Below are 22,880 nucleotides of genomic sequence, written 5' to 3' on the forward strand. Positions count from 1 at the left end.
GAATACCAGTTCCAGCGATGCACCGGCTGGACAAGTCTGCTAAATCTACAGGGACCGGGCACTTGGTGAAACCGAGAGTCTGCATTCTGAAACAAGTGAGTGAGCCTGCTGGAGAACTGGCAGCCATGCTGCGGTCAGGAGAAACCAAGGGTTGGTGTTTGGAGACGGATTAGTTTAAAAACCCAAAAGCGGCTGCAGAGCTGGCAGCAAGAGCCGCGCAGTTGAGTGTGGCAAGAAGGGCTTCCCACAACCCGTGCACACGCCTCAGTATCTGCTGTAGACGATAGCCTTTTGCACACCCGCAGCTAATTGTCCAGGAACCAGGAAGGCAGAGGTCTGTGAAAGGGGAAAATTACCATGCCCCATACAGCCATCTTTTCAGCAGGCTGGGAATGCCCCTGCAGGGCGCCGCAGCCCAGAGCTACGCTGCACAGCCCAGTGCAGAGGGATGTGCTTCCCACAACCTGTGCAGAGGCCTCAGTATCTGGCATGGACTATAGCCTTTTGCACACCCGCAGCTAATTCTCCCAGAACTAGGAAGGCAGATGTCCGTGAAAGGGGGAAATTACCAAGCCCCATACAGCCATCTTTTCAGCAGGCTGGGAATGCCCCTGCACGGTGCCAAGCCGAGAGCTACGCTGCACAGCCCAGCATGGCGGGAAGTGCTTCCCACAACCCATGCAAACACCTTAGTATCTGGCATGAACGACAGCCTTTCGCACACTCACAGCTAATTGTCCCAGAGCTAGGAAGGCAGAGGTCCGTGAAAGGGGGGAAATTACCACACCCCATACAGCCATCATTTCAGCAGGCTGGGAACAGCCCTGCACAGCGCCGCAGCCGAGGGGAGGGGAGGGGAGGGGAGAAAAAAGCCCGGGAGCAGCTGCAGATACAACGGGGAGAGCCCCGCAGTGAAGCATGGCGGGAGCGGACTGGGCTAATGCCTCAGTGTCTGGCGTGGAGGATACCCCTTCCCACACCCGCTACTGACTGTCTCAGGCCCAGGGGAGCAAAGGGGAGCCAAAGGGAGAAAGGACCGCATGACTTGCAGCCATCTCTCCGGCGGGCGGGGGACGCCCCTGCCCGTGGCTGAACCCACAGCCCAGAGTCGCACCAGGAAGCCCAGTGTGACGGGGAGTCTTTCCCACAGCACCGCGCACACGCCACAGTGTCAGCCGTGGACAGTGGCCTTTAATACACCCACGGCTGACTGTCCTGGAGCGGGGAGGGCGGTGCTGTGCAGAAAGGGGGAAGTTAACGTGCCCCATTCAACCATCTTTGAAGCGGGCAGGGAACACCCCTGCACGGCCCGGCGGCCCAGGGCTTCCCTGGAGGCTGGCACCCACTAGTGACGTGGCACGGCCCTCCCTCAGAAGAGGTCCTGGAAGAGCACGCAGGGAAGGGGGAACCACTCGGAAATCCCAGGGAACCTACACCAATACCAAGGACTTGCGGGTCAGTGGCAGAGAACAGCCTTAAATCTCCGGGAACACCTGGGAGGTTTGATTATTAAAGCTGCCCTTCCTCCCTAACCGCTCAGACACACGCCCCTTATTCAGGGCAGACAGCACCGACAACACACCCAAATTAAGTGCACCCATTGGACCCCACAAGAGTCAGATCCCCACACACCACAAAAACAAAGTTGGGGAGAACTGACTTGAGGGGAATGGGTGACTCACAGACGCCATCGGCTGGTTAGATGGAGAAAGTGTACGCCACCAAGCTGCAGTTCTGACATATTAGAGATCAAGCAAAGCAAATGCCAAGAGGCCAAAAACAGAAAATCTTAAAGCATATGATAAAACCAGACGACATGGACAAACCAAACCCAAACACCCAAATCAAAAGATCAGAAGAGACACAGTACTTGGTGCAATTAATCAAAGAACTACAGGCAGGCAACGAGAGCATGGCACAGGATATAAAGGACATGAAGAAGAGCATGGCACAGGATATAAAAGACATAAAGAAGACCCTAGAAGAGCATAAAGAAGAAATTGCAAGACTAAATAAAAAAATAGATCTTATGGAAATTAAAGAAACTGCAGGCCAAATTAAAAAGACTCTGGATACTCATAATACAAGATTAGAGGAAGCTGAACAACAACTCAGCCTCCTCGAGGACCACAGAACCGAAAATGAAAGAACAAAAGAAAGAATGGGGAAAAAAATCGAAAAAATCGAAATGGATCTCAGGGATATGACGGATGAAATAAAACGTCCAAATTTAAGACTCATTGGTGTCCCAGAAGGGGAAGAGGAGGGTAAAGGTCTAGAAAGAGTATTCAAAGAAATTGTTGGGGAAAACTTCCCAAACCTTCTACACAATATAAATACACAAAGCATAAATGCCCAGCAAACTCCAAATAGAATAAATCCAGATAAACCCACTCCAAGACATATTCTGATCAGACTCTCAAATACGGAAGAGAAGGAGCAAATTCTGAAAGCAGCAAGAGAAAAGCAATTCACCACATACAAAGGAAACAACATAAGACTAAATAGTGACTACTCAGCGCCCACCATGGGGGCGAAGAGGCAGTGGCATGACATATTTAAAATTCTGAGAGAGAAAAATTTCCAACCAAAAATACTTCATCCAGCAAAACTCTCCTTCAAATTTGAGGGAGAGCTTAAATTTTTCACAAACAAATGCTGAGAGATTTTGCTAATAAAAGACCTGCCCTACTTCAGATACTAAAGGGAGCCCTACCGACAGAGAAATAAAGAAAGGAGAGAGAGAGAGAGAGAGAGAAAATTTTAACAGACATATATAGAATATTACATCCCAGGTCACCGGGACACACATTCTTCTCTAGTGATCACGGATCTTTCTCCAGAATGGACCGGATGCTGGGACATAAAAACAAGCTTCAATAAATTAAAAAAAAAAAAAAAAGAATTTGTTCAAAGCACTTTCTCTGACCACAATGGAATACAAATAGAATAACCATCAGAGACTTGGAGAATTCACAAACACCTGGAGGATAAAAATGAGGGGGAGATAAAAACATTCCCAGATAATCAAAAGCTGAGGGACTTCATCACCAGTAATCAGTCCTATAAGAAATGCTAAAGGGAGTTGGGCAGGCTGAAAGGAAGGGACACTAAACAATTGACTGAAACTACATGAAGAAATAAAGATTTCCAGTAAAGATCACATGGTAAATATATTAAAAAAAAAAGAGAATAAATAACACCAAAAGTTGGTTCTTTGAGATCAAGATTGACAAGTCCCTAGCTAGACTGACAAAATTAAAAAGAGAGAAAACCCAAATAAACAAAATAATGAATGAAAGAGGCAGCATTACCGTGGATCCCAAAGAAACTTAAAAAATTGTAAGAGGATACTATGAACAAGTGAATGCCACCAAACCAGTTAATGTAGAGGAAATGGACAATTTCCTGGAAACACATGAACAACTCTGACTGACCAGAGAAGAAATAGAAGACCTCAGCCAACCAATCATAAGCAAAGAGATCCAATCAGTCATAAAAAAAGCTTCCCACAAATAAACACCCAGGGCCAGATGGCTTCACAGGGAAATTCTACCAAACTTTCCAAAAAGAACTGACATCAATCTTACTTAAACGCTTTCAAAACACTGAAGAAAATGGAACACTACTTAACACATTTTATGAAGCTAACATCACTCTAATACCAAAACCAGGTAAAGATGCTGCAAGAAAGGAAAACTAATGAATATAGGTGCAAAAATTCTCAACAAAATTCTTGCAAATCAAATGCAAAGATACATTAAAAAAATCATACACCATGACCAAGTGGGGTTCATTCCAGGCATGCAAGGATGGTTCAACATAAGAAAATCAATCCATGTATTGCAACACATTAACAAATCAAAAGGGAAAAATCAAATGATCATCTCAACAGATGCTGAAAAAGCATTTGACAAAATCCAATATCCTTTTTTGATAAAAACATTTCAAGGGTCTTGAGGGGAAGATGGCAGGATAGAGAGGAGTGGACGCTCTTTAGTTCCCCCTGGAACAACTAATAAACAACCAGGAATAACTAGTAAATAATCTGGAATAACTGCTGGGGGACAAACGTGACTGTCCACACATCATAAACCAATCTGGATTAGGAGGAATGCTCGAGATCACAGCATAAAATCTGTAAAACTGTGGACCCGAGCTGAAAGCCCCTCCCCCACAGCAGCCCAAACTGCAAAGCCTCGCTGTGCTAGAGAGCAGCACTCTCTGAACAAGCGAATATACCTCAGCCCAGCTCCAACTGAAGTTTTAATTAACAAATGTTGACTGCTCACTACAAGCTACGAATCCCCAACAAGCAGACAGAGGCTTTTGTGACGACTGACCTTCGAGTACTAAAGGACCTCTCTGGCAGGGAGGAGAAGCCCAGAGGACCGGGTGCTGTCTCTGGCCAATGGGTGAAAGTGAGGGGGTCAGCAGACTGATACCGAAGGGAGGTTCTCTGTCCCTTTTTTGGCTCAGTGGAGAAAGCCTCAGCCATTTTCAGTTCCCAGCTCTCAGACCCAGACAAGGGCAGAGATAGCATTAGTCAGTCTGCTAATGACCTCTCCCTAGGGGGTGCACTTTCCCTCAGAGGAAAGAGGCAGTGCCAAGCTCTACTACTCGCCTTCCATTCACAACCAGACCCCAGAGCCTGGGGGAAAACAGCTAACGCGTCACACCCCCTTACACAAGTCTGGAGTGACAGGCTGACAGGCGCCACCCGATGGGCAGAAAAGCACAGTGATTTGAGGCCTTACAGTGTGTATCAATCTAAGACACCCTCAGGGAGATGTGATACTATTGGCTCCCTCTAGACCTGAGACCATTCTGGTCTGGGAAAACCTGATTGGGGTAACCAAGGAAATCAGATGCCTAGACAACAGGAAACCAGAACCTACACAAAGAAAAACAAAGTTATGGCCCAGTCAAAGGAAAAAACTGACACTTCAACTGAGAAACAGGAGTTTAAACAACTAATACTAAATCAAGTCAAAAAGCTTAGGGAAGATATGGCAAAAGAGATGAAGCATATAATGAAAACACTGGGCGTAAATAAGGTTGAAATCGAAAGTTTGAAAAAACTGACAGAATCTATGGAAATGAAAGTCACAAAACAAGAGATGAAAGACGCAATGGAGACATACAACAGCAGATACCAAGAGGCAGAAGAAAACACTCAGGAACTGGAGAACAAGGCACCTGAAAGCCTACACACAAAAGAACAGAAAGAGAAAAGAATGGAAAAATATGAGCAACGTCTCCGGGAACTTAAGGACAAAACAAAATGCAGAAATGTACGTGTCATGGGTGTCCCAGAAGGAAAAGAGAAGGGAAAAGGGGCAGAAGCTATAATATAGGAAATAATCAATGAAAACGTCTCATCTCTTACGAAAGGCATAAAATTATAGATCCAAGAAGTGCAGCATACCCCAAACACAATAGATCTGAATAGGCCTACGCCAAGACACTTAATAATCAGATTATCAAACGTCAAAAATAAAGAGAGAATCCTGAAAGCAGCAAGAGAAAAGCGATCCATCACGTACAAAGGAAGCTTGATAAAACTATGTGCGGATTTCCCCATAGAGACCATGGAGGCAAGAAGGAAGCGGTGTGATATATTTAAGACACTGAAAAACCACCACCCAAGAATCCTATGTCCGGCAAAACTGTCCTACAAATATGAGGGTGAGCTTAAAATATTCTCTGACAGACAAGGACAGAGTTTGTGAACAAGATACCTACTCTACACGACACACTAAAGGGAGCACTACAGACAGAAAAGACAGGAGTGAGAGGTTTGGAACACAATTTTGGGAGACAACAGCACAGCAATGTAAGTACACTGAACAAAGATGACTTTAAGTATGGTTGAAAGAGGAAGGTTAGGAGCATGTGGAACACCAGAAGGAAACAGAAAAGATAAAGACTGGGACTGTATAACTCAGTGAAACTTAGGGTGCTCAATGATCATGATAAAAGGTACAAATATGTTTTTACATGAGGGAGAACATACGAATGTCAACACTGCAAGGTCTTAGAAATGGGGTGGGATTGGAGGAGAAATACAATCAATGCAAACTAGACTATAGTTAACAGAAACAGTGTTTCTTTAATATAACATAGGCAATATACCAAAGCTAATATGGGGGGGACACAGGGGACGGGTATGGGACTCGGCATTCGTGATATTTTCTGACTCTTTATTCTACTTTAGTTTAATGCTATCTTTCCTTTTGTTGCTTCCCAGCTGTCATGTTTTGTTTTGTTTTGTTTCTCTCTTTTTTTCTTTTTCTCTTGTCTCTCTACGTTGACTCTCTTCCTCCTACTTTTGAAAGAAATGGAGATGTCCTTATATAGATAGTGGTGATGGTGGTGAATACATAAATACATAAATATACAGGGAACCATCGATTGTTTACTTAGGACAGAATGTATGGTGTGTGAACAAAACTGTCTTAAAAAAATGGGTTGATGAAGAAACCCAGGGGCACTATATTGAGTGAAATAAGACAGACACATAAGGACAAACATTGCAGGGCCTCACTGATATGAACTAATTATAATATGCAAACTCATAGACATGACATGTAAGTTATCAGGATATAGAATGAGGCTAAAGAACGGGGAGCAGTTGCTTATTATGAGCAGAATGTTCAACTAAGACGAACTTAAATGTTTGGAAATGGACAGAGGTGATGGTAGCACATTGTGAGAATAACTAACAGTGCTGAATGGTGTGTGAAGGTGGTGGAAAGAGGAAGCTCAGAGTCACATAAGTCCCCAGAAGGAATGTTGGAGGTTAAAAGATGGGAGTGTATAAAACAGTGAATCTTGTGGTGGACAATGTCTGTGATTAACTGTACAAATATTAGAAATCTTTCTCATGAACTAGGACAAATGTATGATACTATAACCAGAAGTTAATAATAGTGGGGCACATAGGAAAAAAATATACCTATTGCAAACTATATACTACAGTTAGTAGTATTTTAACATTCTTTCATCAACAGTAACAAATGTACTATACCAATACAATGATTCAGTAATGGGGGGGGGGGTGTTAGGGGTATGGGACGATTGGAGTTTCCTTCTTTTGTCTTTATTTCTTTTCTGGAGTAATGAAAATGTTCTAAAAATTGAAAAAAAATATTGTGGTGATGGATGCACAGCTGTATGATGGTACCATGGGCAATTGATTGTATACCTTTGATCTTTGGATAATTGTATGGTTTGTGAGCAATCTCAGTTAAAAAAAAAAAAAAAAAGGCACTTCAAAAGTTAGGAATTGAAGGAAACTTCCACAATATGATAAACAGCATATATGAAAAACCCACAGCCAGCATAGTACTCAATGGCGAGAGACTGAAAGCCTTCCCTCTAAGATCAGGAACAAGACAAGGATGCCCGCTGTCACCACTGTTATTCAACATTGTGCTGGAAGTGGTAGCCAGGGCAGTCCAGCAAGACAAAGAAATAAAAGGCATCCAAATTGGAACGGAAGAAGTGAAACTGTCATTATTTGCAGATGATATGGATCTTATATCTGGAAAACCCTGAGAAATCGATGACACAGCCACTAGAGTTAATAAACAAATTTAGCATAGTAGCGGGATACAAGATTAATGCACATAAGTCAGTAATGTTCCTGTACACTAGAAATGACCTACCTGAAGAGACACTGAAGAAAAAGATACCATTTTCAATAGCAACTAAAAAAATCATGTACCTAGGAATAAATTTAACCAAAGATATAAAAGCCATATACAAAGAAAACTACATAACTTTACTAAAAGAAATAGAAAGGCACCTAAAAAGATGGAAAAATATTCCATCTTCATGGAAAGGAAGACTAAATATCAATAAGATGTCAAATCTACCCAAACTCATCTACAGATTCAATGCAAGTCCAATCATTATTCCAACAACCTACTTTATGGACTTGGAAAGCTAGTTATGAAATTTACTTGGAAGGGAAAGATGCCTCGAATTGCTAAAAACATACTAAAAAAAGAAAAATGAAGCTGGAGGACTTACACTTCCTGACTTTGAAGCTTACTATAAAGCCACAGCAGTCAAAACAGCTTGGTACAGGCATAAAGACAGACATATTGATCAGTGCAATCGAATTGAGAATTCAGAGATAGAACTCCCAGATCTATGGTCGACTGATCTTTGATAAGGCCCCCAAAGCCACTGAGCTGGGACATAACAGTCTTTTCAACAAATGGGGCTGGGAGAGTTGGATATCCATATCCAAAACAATGAAAGAAGACCCCTACCTCACACCCTACACAAATATTAATTCAAAATGGGTTAAAGACCTCAACATAACAGACAGTACTATAAAACTCCTAGAAGATAATGTAGGGAAACTTCTTCAAGACCTTGTATTAGACGGTCACTTCCTAGACCTTACACCCAAAACACAAGCAGCAAAAGAAAAAATAGATAAATGGGAGCTCCTCAAACTGAGAAGTTTCTGTACCTCAAAGGAATTTGTCAAAAAGGTGAAGAGGCAGCCAACTCAATGGGGAAAAATATTTGGAAACCATGTATCTGACATATAAAGAAATCCTACAACTCAACAACAATAGTACAGACAGCCCAATTATAAAATGGGCAAAAGATATGAAAAGACAGTTTTCTGAGGAGGAAATACAAATGGCCAAAAAAACACATGAAAAAAATGTTCAGCTTCACTAGCTATTAGGAGATGCAAATTAAGACCACAATGAGATACCATCTCATACCAATTAGAATGGCTGCCATTAAACAAACAGGAAACTACAAATGCTGGAGGGGATGTGGAGAAATTGGAACTCCTATTCACTGTTGGTGGAGACTATATAATGGTTCAGCCACTCTCGAAGACAGTCTGGCAGTTCTTTAGAAAACTAGACAGAGTTACCCTTCGATCCAGCAATCACACTTCTCAGTATATACACGGAAGATCTGAAAGCAGTGACATGAACAGATATCTGCACTACAATGTTCACAGCAGCAATATTCACAATTGTCAAGAGATGGAAACAACTCAAATGTCCTTTAACAGATGAGTAGATAAATAAAATGTGGTGTATACACACTATGGAATACTACACAGCAGTAAGAAGGAACGATCTCGTGAAACATATGACAACATGGATGAACCTTGAAGACATAATGCTGAGCAAAATAAGCCAGGTACAAAAAGAGAAATATTATGTTACCACTAACGCGAACACTGACAAACGTAAAATAAATGGTTTATAATGTAGAAGGTAGAGGACCTAGCGATAGATAGCAATTAGTGAAGGGGGAACGATAATCTAATCAGAACAGATAAGTTATCGTGGGTAAATTTAATGTTCTGGGAATGCTCAAGAATGACTATGGTTTGTTAATTTCCGGTGGGTATGGTAGGAACAAGTTCACAGACATGTAGTTATCTTACGTTATCTGTTTTTCTTATGTCTTTGCTGGGTTATAGTCTGTATATTTTCTTGGGGTAGAGTAGGAACATGTTAGAAGTACTGTAGTTATTTTAGGTTATTTGTTTTTTCTTATTCCTTTCTTTTGGTTTTGTTTGAAAATTTTTTATTGTCTTTTTTTCATTTTTTGATAAATTAAAAAAATGAAAAAAAATATGCAGAGCCCCCCTGAAGAGCTGGGGGAAAAGGCAAAGGTGTTGGGCTTCCTCACCTGGATGGTTGCTGGTATTCTCACAAACACTGAGGACTGGCGGTTTGATATGCCAAACCGTTTCATGGGACTTGCCCTTAATAAGCCTGTTACTGCAAAGGAGAGGCTAGACCTGCTTATAATTGTGCCTAAGAGTCTCTCCCTGAACGCCTTTTTGTTGCTCAGATGTGGCCCTCTCTCTCTAGCTAACCTGGCGGGTGAAATCACTGTCCTCCTCTCTACATGGGATCTGACATGCAGGGGTGTAAATCTCCCCAGCAACGCGGGATGTGACTCCTGGGGAGGAATCTAGACCCGGCATCATGGGATGGAGAACATCTTCTTGACCAAAAGGGGGATGTGAAATGAAATGAAATAAAGTTTCAGTGGCTGAGAGATTCCAAATGGAGTTGAGAGGTCACTCTGGTGGGCACTCTTAAGCACTATATAGATAACTCTTTTTAGGTTTTAATGAATTGGAATAGCTAGTAGTAAATACTTGAAACTATCAAACTACAACCCAGTAGCTTTGAATCTTGAAGACGATTGTATAACAATGTAGCTTACAAGGGGTGACAATGTGATTGTGAAAGCCTTGTGGATCACACTCCCCCTTATCCACTATATGGATGGATGAGTAGAAAAACAGGGGCAAAAAACTAAAAGAAAAATAGGGTGGGAGGGGAGGGACTATTTGGGTGTTCTTTTTTTTACTCTTTTTTTTTCTTATTTTCACTATTTCTGGTACAAGGGAAATGATCAAAAAATAGATCGGGGTGCCGAATGAACAACTATGTGATGGTAATATGAACAATTGATTGTATACTTTGAATGACTGTATGGTGTGTGAATAAATCTTAATTTAAAAAAAAAAGTTAACAATGACTACTGAGGTACCGTCAAAAAGGGTATAAAGCCTACATGAAAGGGCTCCTAATGACTAAAAATGGGACTTCACAAAGAGTAAAGGCAGCAATGGATTCTAACACATCAAAAATGTTCAAGTCTAAAAGTTCATTGCAAAAAAAACATCAATTGTTACCCCTGAATTACGCATTATTCTTAAAATTGGTAAAGGGAAAAAAAAATCAAACATTTATCTGCTTTTCCTACATGAACTGTATATCAGGGTAACTACTTCATGAAGGACCAAATTCTTTATAGGAAAAATCCAATAAACGCAGGAAGAAAAATAAAATATCATTTCTCTCACGATAAAGAGTGAAACTTCCATCTCAGGAGACTAGGGACAGAGAGATTGTAACTTTCAGTACTGCGAGATTTTTTTTTTTAACCATAAACTGCCTTTATTTGTAATTTTTTTTAATGAATTAACTTTCTATTAAAATCATCACCATAATTAGCAAACTAATGTTTTTAATCCTGTTTATCCATCACTACTTTCTGTCACTACTATGACAAAGCGGAAAAACCCTGTAACAAAGCACTTATAGTGTATGCCAAATAGCCTCTTTTTCCTCTATAAGCAAGGTTCTAGTTCTCAATGACTGAGATTTTGCTTAAAAATCACATTACCAAACACTAACAGAAGAGTAATATAAATTGTGCTTCTTAATCACTCCATCTGCATATCCTATAGGAAATAATGTCAAATTCAGACTCAGGAATTACTGAATCACACATACCAAACTGGTTTCAATTCCTAGTACATAGAGAACAAGAGTGGGCATAAACTGTGAAAGCCCTCCAGAAAAGAAAAGTGTCAGAAAACTACAACACTCCTATAAATTAGCCAAATAAAATGCTCACCCATATTTTCCAGAGTGACACTGTTGTTCCTCCCACAGGCACTGCTTTTCCTGGTCCATACACATCCCATATGGTCAGGGCCACCTGGGCATTCCTGGGCAGGTCAGGGTACTTCACGGGCAACTTGAGCCATTCATTCCAGCTATGAAAATGAAGTCAGTTTAATCACATACATACAACCTTCTTTCAAATTAACAAACCATACAAAGTTTGGCCAGAGAAAAATGCCCCCAAAAGATTAGGTTCAAGAAACAATGTCCCAATTGCTTGAATTTTTATATAATCAACTTTAATTTTAAATGGGGAACACATAAGAAAAAAATTTTTAAATAGAACACATGAAAAATAACATCAGTAAAACCTTTAATCAAGAAACTCAAACAATTTCACTAAGACACAAGGGAACATGTTAATGCCTAATAAACATCTGGAGAACATTTAAATATTAGAATTTTTTGAACCCAAATGAACTTTTTATTTTAATATTCTTGAAATCACAATTTTACACTATGAAGAGAGAAAATCAGAATTATTCTTATTACCTTTAAAACACTACTGATGTCCTATAATGTATAGCAGTGCATCAATAAAACAGGGAGAAAACAAACCTTACAAATAGAGGTCAAAGTAAACAACCTACAACCTTCACAACACAAAATTACCAGCATGCTCTAGACAGATATGTAACTTTTTTAATGTCAGGTTTTTCTGTACCTCAAGTCATTCCATCAGTATTGATAATACTTAGTTATTTGTGCTTTATGTTTTTAGAACATGTTTGCATATATTATCTCACTAAGAAATGCTTGTTCTTAATATAGTAATGACAGCACATCTCTTGTTTTTGCCCTCCATTCATCTTGGAAAATTTTCTTCTGCGTTTAAAATTCACACTGGATTCACTTGATAATTACAATTCCCTTAAACAGCAGATGGCTTTTATAATCCCAAAGGAATACTATACAAGCAATATACACAGTAATACATGGCAGACACATTGAATAATTAGGGAAAAAAGCTGTTGTTTAGACAAAATTATTCTCAAAAGGGCTTATCCCAAACCATCTAAGTCAAATACATCTGCATCAGTAAAAAAAATTGAAGAGAATTCTCAAAAACTTAAATGACAAATCATTTTAGTATATATCTACTATATGAATTTAAGGACCTCCAGGAAAATTAGAGATGCACGCTATCAATTTCAAGGAAAATTCAAGAAGTCATTAAAACCTTTTCTTCTATGAAGTTCTTCAAAATATACATCCCGTGTATGCTTATGAAAGTCATTCTCCACTACAGATAAGCTTGAGTAACCAAATGAATACAATTACTACACACATGGTAGGCCAGGCTTAAAAGCAAAGACTAAGAACTGTCATCAATCACAATGAAGTTAATTAACACAGGCTAAAGAGGAAAATCAGTTACTATATTCAAAATGAACTGTGAAATTTCACATCTTTATAGTCTGTCTTTAATGACACTGAGCCAATACATATGATATGACAAAACCAATCTGTGGCCTCAAACCTTTTACTATCCAACCCCAAGATCCTAACACCTCTTTATATCAAAGCAACTCCACTTTCATGTTTTCCACTCTGGGCTTCTAAAGAAGAGTTCTTTTCAAGAAAATGATTCTACAGATTAAAAAGTTTGGAAACTTCTCTAAATATTACAGAATGCATGGAAAGATCTAGCCGGGCATAACAAAGCTCTGTATTCTGAACACCATTTTGTTCTCTCCCACCCCCACCTCCATTAAACTCAATTCACCTGGCAACTTTCAAAACCTTGCAAGACTTTAAAGCCGGAATCTTGACATTACTGTGGCCCCCACCCCCCAACACCCTGCTCTGCCACAAACCCTTGTACTAACACCTCGGTCTGATTAACGCAATCAAAGTCTGACTTCCTAATTTTTAAATTACATTAAACTACTTTTATATGTGTCTCTCAAAAGCCACTTTAAATCCTTTATGGGAGAAGGTAGAATATCAATTTTTAAAATAAATTTAAGCTATTTGCCTACAGAATAATCTTCATATAGAAACTTGGAAATCTGCAGTAATCTTATCCTAAAACTGACAACTTTACCTTAAGTGTAATTAAAGAAAGTACAGGTTTCCTTCACTATGGAATCTCTTATTATTGGATAGCATAGCTTAACACAGGATAGACTGGGATAAATTTTGGATGAATCAGTCTTTATTAGAACTAGCATTACTATCAGAAACTTAGAAACCAAGCAGATGTCAATAATTTGGCATCTCATACTCATATTACACAAAAACACTTAACTGTTAATACTCAAATATACTTGTGGAAAATGCAAAAATATGGATGGCAAATAATTTTTTATAGTATAATTTCTTTTCCAAGTTTATAGTATATTTCTTTTAAGCAAATGTTTATAAAGAATGATGGATTTACCTCATATGTTTAAAGTTTGCCCTCACTCATTATAGGAAGCTTTTCTTCTGCTTTGATGAATTGGTAATAAATTCGAAATTTAAAAACTAAAGTGCGGAGTATAAAAAATCGACTACAAATGACTTCTCCTAATCTTAAAGAGTATCTTTTCATTAAAAGGGAAAAAAAAAAGCCTATCCATGTTACTGAGCCATTAACTTTGCTCAACGCTCAACATCAAGTATTTTCTTCAACCTACTTTCTACACAGCTGTTTATGGCTTTTAAATTTAAAAAAAAAAAAAAGCCATTATCTTCCTCTAATTGTTTTACTTTGTTTATCTACTTTAAGAAGTATTACAATTTAAAAAATATAAACTAAAAATTTTCAAACATGTAATATTCTACATGCTTGCAAATATAATACAAGGCAAAGAGGAGTTGGCAAATGGGAGGAGGAGGAGGACATGAACCTCCCTGTAAATGGGAATTTGCTTTCTCTCTAATTTCCTTTTTACAGAGGCACGGAAAATACTAGACAATTTTCCTTACCAAGAAAAGTGGGATTCACCATACATGTTGACTTTCTAGATCTAATTTTGTGGTTTGAAAACTTTTTTGGGAGTACAGGCCACTTCCAAATATCTAATTTGGGCTCCATCTCTGGGGAAAAGTCTAAGACATACAAAATTTTGCACACAATATCAGGGTTTTGTAGATTTCCTGATTCCAGTTTAAGGACCTATGATACAATTAAGCAATTTCTGTTCATTGTTTTAGATTTGATGATGGTGCCATAGATATGTTTAAAAAAGAGATGTGAAAATATAAATACGTCTAGAATTTGCTTCAAAATAATGGTGGGTATAGATAAAAGAAGGTAAGTAAATACTGAAGCTAGTTGATGGAAACAGGAAGTTTATTATATTATTCTTTCTACTTTCATAGGTTTGAAATTTTCCAGAATAAAAAGTATTAACTACATAAGTGTTTGTGTATATGAATGTGTGTCTGTATATCCATATCCCCAAAAAGATACTAAATTATACCATTAAAAAGTTGGTTTCAATGTGGCCAGAATGCCAAAACCAGACATCTACTTGCTCTGAAAAAAACCTTTTCCAGCACCGCTGAAACACAGCTGGCCCACATGGGACTGTACCTTCAACGGCAGAGCATGGCTGTCCTTTTAACCACACATTGTCCTGCATGAACACTGTGGGCATTAGCTCCTAGTCTGAGGGGCACACACCTGTGTGTTCTACACTGAGTCTACCAGGGTGCTGAATAATAATACATGTGGATCAAACTTCAGAACTGTACCATATGTTCTAAGAAGTAATGTATCGAGAAGTTAAATTAAGGACCAGGAATACTTTTCTAAAACACATGAACTTCAAGTTTATTTACCCCACATCCTGACAATGTTTTGCTAACATCCCACGCTCAATAAACCACGAACCATAAAAAAAATTAGTTTAATATTTAAAATGTATTAGATTATTAGACTATTACTACTAATAATAAATCTAATTTGTATAGATGACAAGAGATTTCATTCTAAAGATATGAGCTCCAAACGTCTGGTTGGACAATATTTCAGAGTGTCTAAAATTGTTTATGTGTTCATGGGCAAAGAATAGTAGAAAATAAAAAATGATACAGTTGTGTTTTTGGTTTTGTTCATTTTGTAAATCAGTCAAGTATTTACCAAAATATATCAATATACTGAATACAAACATAATTGTACTTTCATTTCAACTGCAGTTATGACACTAATATGTAAAATACTTTCTTCTGTCTGAAAAGGTTATTGTTCTAACTTAAACTATCCTATCAATGCTTAATTTCTTAATTAAGAAATTCCTCTGTAACCTTTACTAAATTATACTTGCAAAGTCTATAGAGAAATGAAAGAGCAGACTGAAAGCCACCATATGCAAAAAAACAACTTACTTCCATCTTCTACTAAATGCCTTGTAGGATGTTCTCACTGGCAAAGCCAGAGGCTTCCCTTCTGCAAAAGCTTGGCAAGTAACATAAAGGTCAGAACAGGTGTCTTGATATAGTCCTGAAAACTTCAGCATTGGGTCTTCTAGGACAGCTTTATAACTCTTTTGTTCTCTTTTTCCCTTCCAAACTTCCTCTGAAAGCACAAAAGATAATGTTATAGCTATACATTTTAAAATATATATATACACACACAGGCAAAATAAATCCTCAGTCAAGTATTGTGTCAAGGTAACCTGTTTCTTAAACAACATTTTCTGTATGTGCAAGTAAAGCAACTTTTACATCTAACTGCGGTCTCTTAAATCCTGACATCTAAAATCATTCCATTCTTCATCAACTTATTTCTGCAGTTTGGGCTTCTTAATTTTAAAGCCTGCCACCAACTCCTAGCCTATCTTCTAGAAGTCACCAGCTTTCCAGGACTTCATTTCATTTCATTTATTTCAAGTTGACCAGTTATTCACTTTTTCTTTCGACATTTACTCTCCTAGGCACAGGACCCAGAAATGAAAGACAAGATAAACAAGATAGTGTAACAAAAAATGTTAAGTAGTTGCTTCTGGGGGAAAAAAAACTTATTTTTAACCAAATATTCTATTTTATTGTGTGCATATATTACCTGATCATTTTTTTAATTTAAAAATCAAGTGTTATAAGCTATAAAAGATATGCACAAGATACTTTAAAAGAGGTAGAAGCACTTCTTGAACATCAAGATTATGCCAGATACCGTGGAAGGCATTTTATATACTCTTTTCTACTTAATTTTCATCATATTTTCATTTTATAAACAAGGAAGCAAAGACTTAGATCAATCTCATCCAACGTCGCAAAATAACACAGAATAACAGAGCTGATAATAAAAACCAGGGCACAGGAAGTGAACTCAGTGTTCTTTCCACTATATCAAAAAACATATCTACTTCTAGCATGGGGACAGTGGCTGAATATCCCAAACAGATGCTCAAAATGAGCCTGTACAATATACAGGAAATGGCAGCAAAAAAGGTAGGGAGTCATCCTAAAGAAAAAGAATAACATGTACAATGAAGCACAGGCAGGACAATGAGTCTGGAGAACTGCAAGTTGTTTGGTACGGCTAGCATATAAAGTGCACATGGGGAAGCAGCTAGAGATAAGACTGAAAAGGTAAGTAGGGGCTGGACATTGAAGCAAATAACCACCAAATTCAGAACAGTGCTGACACAAAGTGAACATTCACAGGTCTGTTAACTGAAAAAATTAACTCAAAATGGATCAAAGACCTCAACATAAGAACCAAGATTATAAAATTCCTAGAAAAAAACGTAGGAAAGCATCTTCAAGAACTTGTGTTAGGCAAATGGTTTCTTAGACTTTACATCAAAAGCACAAGCAACAAAAGAAGAAATAAATGGGGACTCATCAAAACTAAAAACTTTTTTGTATCAAAGGCATTCATCATAAAAATAAAGAGAACGGGAGAAAATATCTGGAAACCACATATCTGATAAGGGTTTAATATCCAGAATTTATAAAGAAATTCTACAACTCAACAAAAACACAAATAACCCAATCAAAAAATGACTTGAATAGATAGTTCCCCCAAGAAGACACACAATTAGCCAAATGCACATGAAAAGGAATATACCCTTACATAAACCATGGACTATAGTTAATAGTACAATTATAATATTCTTTCATCAACTGAAACAAATTGTTGGTACCATAAGTAGTGTGGTACTAAGGCAAAATGCTAATAATGAGGGAGGCAGTATTTGGGAACGTTGTGTTTTTTTACATGATTTTTCTGTAAACCTACAACTTCTCTAATTAAAAAAAATAAGAATAAAAATATACAATGTAGCACTTGTTCATTCATTTAAAATATTTTTAGAGCGCCTACCACAGGACAGGTCAGCAGCTGTTCTAAGCATGCAAACACAAATAAAACAAAGGCCTACATTCAAGGAACTCAATCTTCCTGGGGAAGCTGACAACAACCCAGGATAATTCAAGCTGTTATTCAGCTGGTACACACAGCTGAGTACAAACAGGCCACGCACACAGGCATTGGTTCCAATTCTTCAGGCACCCATTCTTGTTGGTTGGTGTCTGTGCCTTGTTAGTTGTTAAATATTATAAAAATTATCTGTTTTTTTATAAATTGATAAATACTATAATTGACATATGAAATATCAATGTTACCAAAAATTAATGTTAAAAGGGTTCAGAGGAGATGATAAGAACTGAAGTTTAGAGATGGTCTTGTCTTGGGGTCTCCTGGATTTCTGCAAGGAAAGTTAGCATATTTGGATAAAGAAGCTGGTTCTAGGTGAGGTGAATAGTTATCAAAAGATCCAAGTATGGCCCCTCAACTATGTTGAGGACATGGTTTAGATCTGTACTGCGCAACATGGCAGTCAGCACCCACATATGGCGACTGGGCACTGAAATATGTTAATATGAATTAAGATGGATGAAAGCGTAAAATATACACCAGATTTCAAATCCTTAATTTAAAAAAGGAATGTAAAACGTATCATTAATTTTTTATATTTAGTACATGTTTAAATAACATTCTGGATATCAAATAAGATGTTAGAATTTTTTAAAAAGTCTGTTAGTTGAATTATCTGAAATGGGAAAGCAACAAGAAGATTTGTATTTATACTTTGGCAGTATTATAAGAACAGACTAGAGAGGTGGCAAGGAAAGCAAGGAGACCAGTTAGGAAACTTTCAGTCAAAATTAAAAATGAAAAAGTTATACTAAGGCTGGGGCAGCGGGGTAAAAGAAAGAGCATAGACCAAAGAGACTCAGCAAGTAGATTCAAGACACCTTGGTGACTGACTAAACAGAGAAGGTAAGAGCATAATTCAGTTTTCTGTCTTAACCAACTTGAAGGGTGATGCAAACAATCAGCAAAATCAGGTGAGGATACAGGAAGATCAGTTAGAGGGGTAAGCTAATGATGTGCTCAATTTTAGACAAGCTGTGCTTTGAGACATTCAAAGTGACCATGTCCATGGGTAGTCTGATAGTCAAGTATGGTGCTAAGAAGAAAGACATCAAAGTGCAAGTTGTTATTAAAACCACAGAAATAGAGGAAAGGCCTGGGTAGAATAAATAGAATTAAAAGAACTTACTATTCTCTGATTAAATGATTCTAAATTGATACTTCCTGCTATGCCCTCCCCTCCCCCCCCCGAAGTCCAAACACAGTCTTGAAAGCTTAAAGACAATTAGTACTGATTTTTGCCAAAACTCTGATTTAAAACTTTATTTTTGGTTTTATGTATCTCTGCATATGTTAATAATGCACCAGTTTTTGTTTTTCTTTTGGGGAGGGGTTCTTTCTTTTTAATGATCAAAAGTTTCAAAACATGCATTCTCATGCAAATACTGAGAGGAGAGAGACTGAAGAAAAGCTCTTTACCAGGTGATGGCAATAAGGTCCCATATAAGTATCTAGTAATGAATGCTACAGAAAATACCTGAAATGGGTGTGTAAAGTATTATGCAAAGTTATAGTTTGGTTGTTGATATATTATTTTTACCACCATCTCAAACTGGGTAGTAAAGGATTTGTAAGAGCCTAAAGTAAGTGACTTCTGAAAATAAGAGGAAACATCCAAAAGCATACGTGACAAATGAGAAAATCTAATTATCACCAACTGAGAAAATGTATTATCAGGTAGCCCTCTGCCTATCAAATATTCGTTGAATATTAATTGAGCATACTCAGTCAAGATTTGAATAGGAGTTGATGTTCTGGTTAATAATTTCTTAAATGAAAATGCTTCTATAGCACTGCCTTAAAACGCACACAATTTGCAACTCTGTCCTACACACTCCCCAATCTCAGTTCCATTATTCTCATCTCAACATGTCATGCCCTTGGCCATTTGATTTTAATCACAGTGCTCCAAGGTTTTCCTGCAGGCTTCATGGTCCCTGTGCAACCAGCACCGCCATCTTTGATTCAGCGCCAACTTCCCTGGGTTCACAATATCAGACTGCCCGAGTCAGATGAAGCCTCTATCACCTCCCACGCTACTAATACTGCACCCACGTGCTTATCTCATCCTCAACTACAGATCTGCCTGACCCTCCATAACTTCTGCAGTCTTCATTCCACCAACCAGACCCTTCTATTAACCGCGGGACCACGTCTTTATCTAGCCTTAGTTTCTTCTAAAGTGGGACAATAACCCATCAAAAGGTTGCTGTGAACAGCAAAATGCGTTGAAGACTAAAACACAGTGGGACTTTCGGGTTTATTCCTACAGTTTCCCTTCTGAAAGGGACCACATCCTGAGTCCTTTTCCCAAACCGCCCCTCTCCACCGCCTCCTCTGCCACTGCTCTCCCGGCAGCCCCCAGGCTCGGCCTTCAGACCAGTCACTTTTACACCCCGACCCCCAAAAACCCGCCTCCCGAACCTGAACCTCGGCAACCCCACTCCCTGCCCTCGGGATTTTTCTCACATCTTGAGCTGCACGTTGATGTCCAGGTCACAACTGTAGATGTAGTGAAACTTCTCCGCTTCCCCCATGGCACCCGCAGCAAAAGCAGAACCTACGCAGCCATCTGGGCACAGAAACAACGCAGGAGCTGAACCAGCTAAGCCGCACAACACCGATGCTTCCGGTTCCACCCCTTAGCTGGCGCGCCGCTTATCACCGGCCGAGGCGCGCCTAGTCGCGGAGAATGTCCCGCCCATGTGTTTCTCCTGCGCATGTGCCGAGGACGCCCACCATCTTGCTTAAGGGTAAATAGGATTCCGGAAGCAGAGCATATCTGGTTACATTCCAGGCTTCACGTGCTCTTCCTTATTCAACAGGACTTATTTTTTTTTTTTAAGAAGGAAGGTGTCATTTGAACTTGACCTGTACCTAAAATCAATCCTAAAGGAAATTCGATTATAAAAAATTGTAACAGCTTTCATTGCCTGCACGCTAAGCAGATAACAATCATAAGAATTAGACTTTGTCAACTTTAAATTCCAGAGGCCCTTACAAAAACTGTAGATCTGATCACTGATTTACCATTCGAGCAAAAAATTCCTCTTTCAGCTCTAAAAAATGGGGAACAGACTGGACAAAGAGCAAAGGAACCTGGGTTCAAATTTTGGTACTACCAATATTAACTGTGATACTTCAGGCAAGGGCTTGAGCACTTGTTTGTACTCTGCCTATTCAGGTCCAATGTAGCTTTCAAGACCCAAACCAAGTTAGACCCTGAAATGACTGTAGAACTCACACCTCTGAACCCTCTGAGCCCTACAATGTTTAATTTGTAATATTTAATATAATCTAAAATTATTTTCATTCTAACTAAATTCAAACTTTCTAAAGGCAAGAAGAACGTTCCATATACTTCTGTCTGTTCCTCTTAGAGCCTAGCACATTGCTGAGTTTATTAATGTCTGTTGATTGATCATTATTGATGATATTGAATGAAAGTCTCCATTTTCTATGTGTTTAGTCTTGGATGCCACATTTTAAGGTGGTCATTGCTAGACTAGGTCCAAATTAGAGTAATGTTAAAAAGAGTGGAAAGGCAAAAAAAAAAAAAAAAAAAAAAAAAAAAAAAAAAAAAAAAAAGCCATGTGCAATGATTTGCCCAAAGTAAATTCTCAAAAATGTTTTGTGGAGGAGGCGGGGCAAGATGGCAGACTGGTGAGCTGTATGTTTTAGTTACTCCTCCAGGAAAGTAGGTAAAAAGCCAGGAACTGCGTGGACTGGACACCACAGAGCAATCTGTCTTTGGGCATACTTCATACAACACTCATGAAAACGTGGAACTGCTGAGATCACCGAAATCTGTAAGTTTTTGCGGCCAGGGGACCCGCGCCCCTCCCTGCCAGGCTCAGTCCCGGGGGAGGAGGGGCTGTCAGCTCCAGGAAGGAGAAGGGAGAATTGCAGTGGCTGCTCTCATCGGAAACTCATTCTACTGATTCAAACTCCAACCATAGATAGACTGAGGCCAGACACCAGAGACTCTGAGAGCAGCCAGCCCAGCAGAGAGGAGACGGGCATAGAAGGAAAACAACACGAGAAGCTCCAAAGTAAAAGCAGAGGATTTTTGGAGTTCTGGTGAACACAGAAAGGGGAAGGGCGGAGATCAGGCCTTGAGGCGCATATGCAAATCCCAAAGCAAGGCTGATCTCTCTGCCCAGGGCACCTTTCCTTAATGGCCCTGGTTGCTTTGTCTATTAGCATTTCAATAACCCATTAGATCTCTGAGGAGGGCCGTTTTTTTGTTTTTTTTTTTTTTTTTAAATCCTTTTTGCTTTTTCTAAAACAATTACTCTAAGAAGCTCAATACAGAAAGCTTCAAAGAATTGAAATTTGGGCACGTCAAGTCAAGAGCAAAAATAAGAGAGCTCTGAGACAAAAGGCAATAATCCAGTGGCTGAGAAAATTCACTAAACAACACAACTTCCCAAGAAAGGGGGGTGTCCGCTCACAGCCACCATCCTGGTGGACAGGAAACACTCCTGCCCATCGCCAGCCCCATAGCCCAGAGCTGCCCCAGACAACCCAGTGTGACGGAAGTGCTTCAAATAACAGGCACACACCACAAAACTGGGCGTGGACATTAGCCTTCCCTGCAACCTCAGCTGAATGTCCCAGAGCTGGGAAGGGGGAGCAGTGTGAATTAACAGAGCCCCATTCAGCCATCATTTGAGCAGACTGGGAGCCTCCCAACACAGCCCAGCAGCCCAGAACTGCCCTGGGGGGACGGCACTCACCTGTGACATAGCACAGTCATCCCTCAACAGAGGACCCGGGGTGCACAGCCTGGAAGAGGGGCCCACTTGCAAGTCTCAGGAGCCATACGCCAATACCAAAGACTTGTGGGTCAGTGGCAGAGACAAACTGTGGCAGGACTGAACTGAAGGATTAGACTATTGCAGTAGCTTTAAAACTCTAGGATCATCAGGGAGATTTGATTGTTAGGGCCACCCCCCCTCCCCGACTGCCCAGAAACACGCCCCACATACAGGGCAGGCAACACCAACTACACACGCAAGCTT

The 22,880-nt window shown here is 39.4% G+C and overlaps 1 long non-coding RNA gene across 3 annotated transcripts in view; it reads right to left on the bottom strand.

Annotated features, from left to right (window-relative positions):
• LOC119523674 overlaps nucleotides 1–20,481 on the bottom strand; it is a 65,104-nt gene extending 44,623 nt beyond the window's left edge. For all 3 annotated transcript variants that reach the window (XR_005214650.1, XR_005214651.1, XR_005214649.1), the window contains exons 1-3: nucleotides 20,326–20,481; nucleotides 15,801–15,990; nucleotides 11,434–11,575 (exon numbers count right to left, since the gene is read on the bottom strand). This is a non-coding gene — a long non-coding RNA (uncharacterized LOC119523674). The remainder of the gene's footprint in view (nucleotides 1–11,433; nucleotides 11,576–15,800; nucleotides 15,991–20,325) is intronic.
• Between the last annotated feature and the right edge of the window lie 2,399 nt (nucleotides 20,482–22,880).

The sequence above is a fragment of the Choloepus didactylus genome, chromosome X, assembly GCF_015220235.1.
Source record: "Choloepus didactylus isolate mChoDid1 chromosome X, mChoDid1.pri, whole genome shotgun sequence".
NCBI lineage: Eukaryota > Metazoa > Chordata > Mammalia > Pilosa > Megalonychidae > Choloepus > Choloepus didactylus.